Source organism: Dipodomys ordii, unplaced genomic scaffold (genome assembly GCF_000151885.1).
Source record: "Dipodomys ordii isolate 6190 unplaced genomic scaffold, Dord_2.0 Scaffold105, whole genome shotgun sequence".
NCBI classification, from domain to species: Eukaryota; Metazoa; Chordata; class Mammalia; order Rodentia; family Heteromyidae; genus Dipodomys; species Dipodomys ordii.
This window is the reverse complement of record NW_012267321.1, coordinates 3,158,237-3,162,625: the sequence shown is the minus strand read 5'-3', so window position 1 is coordinate 3,162,625 and position 4,389 is coordinate 3,158,237. Positions and strand designations below refer to the sequence as shown.

The 4,389-nt window shown below is 42.0% G+C and overlaps 1 long non-coding RNA gene across 1 annotated transcript; it reads right to left on the bottom strand.

The window, feature by feature from the left end:
- Positions 1 to 576: 576 nt before the first annotated feature.
- On the bottom strand, positions 577 to 4,162 carry LOC105994347. Its single transcript, XR_001175497.1, has 3 exons — positions 4,131 to 4,162; positions 3,127 to 3,204; positions 577 to 605 (listed from the first exon to the last, which is right to left on the bottom strand). It is a non-coding gene; the product is annotated as an uncharacterized LOC105994347 (long non-coding RNA).
- Between the last annotated feature and the right edge of the window lie 227 nt (positions 4,163 to 4,389).

Genomic DNA, 4,389 nt, shown 5'->3' with positions numbered 1-4,389 from the left:
GCTCTCTTTTTTTTTCCCCCAAAACCTCTGTGCTGCAGAAAGGCCATTATAATCTAAACTTAAAATATTTAGTACAAATAAAGCATGAGAAGAATATTAACAGGAGAGAAGGGGTATAATTCCCCCCCCCCTTTTAATTTAAAATTTTGGTGTTTTAACAGCCCGTTGGCTTGTTTAACAATTTCTTGTCCTTGAGGAATATAGGGAATATCTGTAGAATGAAAAATCTGGTAAGATTTACAAATAGTTTGAAAAGCTTGTGTGACATATCCGGGACCATTATCAGTTTTAATATGTTTAGGAAGTCCCATAGTGGCAAAGCAGTGTAGGGAATGAGCAATACAATGTTTGTTAGTCTCCCCGGCAAGAGGAGTAGCCATAATAAAATTAGAGTAGGTATATGGTAACATGGACAAAGCGAAGCCATCCAAAAGATGGAATCAGGCAGGAGTTTAGTCTATTTTTTCCATGGTGGAAGTGGTCAGGGTAACGATGTAGATTTTTTCCAGGTGACTGTCAGGCTGTAGCAGCAGCTGCAACAGCAATGTCTCTCCTGCTCCAAGGGACTGTCACACCTCATGCTGGGCTGTAAATTTCTACACAGACTGGTTAAGGATACAAGTAATACATAGCTTGGCAGGCTGTGACCCCACTAGTTTTTAAAACTATTTAGACAATAGCCCAGGACAATTTACCAAGATGACAACCTTTTTAACTAGATAGTTCTTTTAATAAGGCTGATTTTCTAGGCAGATATAGAGCGCTCAGGCCTGTACTACTATTTTCCATGCCTTTTTCTTCTGTCTATTTTGCCACATTTTTAAAATTTATTTATTTTTTATGACTCTGGTCCCTTTTTCTTAAAAGGGGATGATGGGTGAAGATTCATCTTCTGTAACTTCTTCAAGCTGGCTCCTGCATGGCTTTTGTCCCAGGAGTGTCTTTTCACTCTGGGATAAATGTCTCATTTGCATTTCCATGAGCTGGTTGCTGGGTTTGAGCTCAGGGCCTGAGGGCTATCCCTCAGCTCTCCAGCTTAAGGCCAGCACTCTACCACTTTGAGTCCTAAAGCAACTTTGCTTGCTTGCTCTTTTAGCACTCTGCTGGCCCAGTAGAGGTGACTGTCTCACAGGGACCATTTTTTTTTTTTTTTTTGCCTGGGCTGGCTTTGAACCTGTTTGCAGATCAATGAGTCTTATAGAAGGCCACTTTACTCCAATTAAAAGCAACAAGGTGGTCAACATAGAAGTAGCTCTTAAGCATGCTCTTACCTGGAACTTAGTAAGAGCTAGAGTTACAAACAACTTGTAAGAATCCTCTGTGTTTTGCTCTGGGATTACTGGAAACTTAAAAAAACAACAACCTATAAGCACAAACTGGAATAGCAATTAAGCAATTATTTTGGTAATCCTAATTTTTCCTTTGTGCACTTTGAGGCAAATCTTAAGAACAATTTTACTTTTAAATTTTATATCCAAAAATCCATTTCTAATTTTTAAGCCTCTTATTAATCTCTTTTATTATTTTATACTTTAGTTTTCACTTGTGTTTTGAAAAGATCCCTTGAAATCTTGAGGCCAAGTGTCAGTCATTGTCTCTTGGCTGCTTGTTTTAAAACAGATACAAATTAAAACTTTTAAACTCAAATGATAATTTTTCTTTAATGCAAGAATTACAATCACCATCATTGTACCAAGAAGCTAGACTTAACACCTTTATGACTTTTAAAAACATCCTAATTGTAGAACACCACTAAAAGCAAGTCACATTATACAAACTTTTTAACCCTCTTTTTAAGGCCTTTTAAATTTTAATTTTAATACATCCAAGGGGCAGTTTTAGCAATACTAATCAGATCATCACATCACTCATTTTTACCATGTTTCCAGTGTCTATCTGCAGGGAAAAAGGACAGAACAAAGATGGGCCATCTAGCCCCTCCTATGGAATGGGCTCGCACCCAATCCGACTCTTTAGGGTTAGATGAACTGCGTTTGTGCCAGCTTGCCCTCTTTTACCATGCGTGGACTCCTCCCAGGGCCTGTCTTACCATGTATGACCAGCTGAACTGCACTTCTGCCTGTTCACCCCTTACCCCTAAAGATAGGTCTTCTGTTGGCTTCTAAGTTTTTCCCTTTTCTTATCTCTTGGTTTTTGAATGAAATACACAGTTTTAGGCAGACAGAACAGGGATGGTCTTTGACAGGGTTAAACTAACCTTTACATTTAAATTTCTAATATTTATCCCCAAATTTTAGCCACGGGAACTAAATCCCAAACAGCCAATGCCTTTTTGTTAAGCCAGATAACTTGATTACAGTGTAAACAGCCTTATGCATTTTAAAATACCAGATTTTCTATTTTTTAAGTTAAAGAATCCTTAAAAAGTCATTTAAAACAATGCAAAATTAAAAAAATTTTTGGAAATGTCCAAACCTCATAACCTTCTGAATTTTAAACTTAAACTCACCCAATTGTTATGGCATACTGACAATTCTTATCTTGAACATGTTTACAAACACATAAAAAACACACACAGGGGCTGGGAAGGGGGCTTAGTGGTAGAGCACTTGCCTTGCATGCATGAGGCTCTGGGTTCCATTCCTCAGCACCACATAAGCAAAAAGAAAAAAGCCAGAAGTGGCATTGTGGCTCAAGTGGTAGAGTGCTAGCCTTGAGCTAAAGAGCTGAGGTACAGTGTCCAGGCCCAGAGTTCAGGCCCCACGATGGCCCTCCCCCCCAAAAAATAAAAAAACACAGATCTTAAAGTGCGCAAAAATCAAAATCAGTTGTACGTACATTTAAAACTGGTACCAGTTCTAAAACAGAACTAGACAAGACAACAACCAAAGGCTGAGTTGGGGACTGATGGGCCGCCAGTTAATCCCTATCATAACTCTGTGCCGTTCTCAAGCTGAATCCAGAGTTTGCTGAGTGAGTCTACCACTCTCACCCAGAACTTCCCTACCTTGGAAAACATAGAACAGAAAACACACCAAAGTAAACAAGACAGACAAGTGGCCACAAAGACAAAATCAGGTCTCAGTGAATGGCACGACATCTCACCACCATTCACAAGTGGGACTCAAATCCATTTACCAGGGGACTCAAACCCCCTTTACTCACCTCCGTAGGATTTTTCTTTTAAATTCCTGCAAACGTTGACCCAGGAGCCTTCCAAGTTGGAGGAGAATTCCCAGTCATCTTGAGGCAAGGGAAAGAAGTCCCTAGCGGCTGTCCCCTCAGACTGACAGGTTCTCCCCTATACTCAGACCCCCTGGGCCAAGGCCTGAGGCTAAGATCTTGCTGGTGACACTTGCAGGTGGTCAGTGGCAGTTTCATCCAGCCTTGAGTTCTCCCTGCTGGCCCTTCCAAGTTATTGTTAGATCTTCCAGGTTCCTCGCCTACTGCCCCCTCTACTTCTGGGTCCAGAGAGGGTGGAGGAGGTGGCAGTGAAGGGTAGGGAGGGAGGTCAGTTTAAAGTGTAAGTAAAAAAGGAGAGAAACAGACATTAAGGGGGTGTTAGCCAGTCTCCTCCGGGCTCTCGCATCAGGATGAATCTGAGAGAAGAAACATTCCAAGAATTCCAAAATACATACACACAAACATTGAGACAAAACACATTTACAGCATGTGCATTGTAGACTGTCAGAAAGACAGTTCTGGACTACAGATGGGCCCAAATGTCTGCACTAGTGGATAGTTTACCCTGATGGGGATCCGAGGGATGTCTCCCACCGGCCCTGTTGGCTGTCTTATAGCGCATCCGCCAAGACTCTTGCCCACCCCAATACAGAACCTGGAGGCTACACAGATACCAGACAATTATAAAGTGGCAATGTCTTAACTTACTGGCCATTTGTGTCATAGTGTCCCTGAATCCTTTTTCCAATTTTTTTTGACAAGTTCCTAAATTGATGGTTCCTTCCTCCAGGAACCAGGGGCATACTTCCTCAAGAAAGTGAAAGAAACATTCTAATTGACTCTGTCCAACTTTCACTCCTCGGGCGTGAAGCATGCCCTTGAGAGCCTGCACATAGAGTGTGCGGCTGTTACCTTGCCCCATAATTTCTTACTCCTGTCTATACTCTCTCTTGCTCTCTATCTCAAGTTTCTGGACGTCCTCTTACCTTATCGGGGTCCTCTGCCGTGATCCCAGTTTTTCAGGTCCCTGTTCGGGTGCCACTTGCTGGAGCCTGCCAGCAATGAAAGGGATTCCTGATTTAGGGGGCGAGGATGAGGGGAAAAAAAGACACAAGACAAAGGATGGGGTTGGGAGGTCTGCAGCTCAAGACTGCAGCACCGTTTATTTTTAACTTTCCCTAATATATACTGTTAGAAGTCACGAAGTAAGCCGGGTGCCCGTGGCTCACGCCTGTAGTCTCAGGA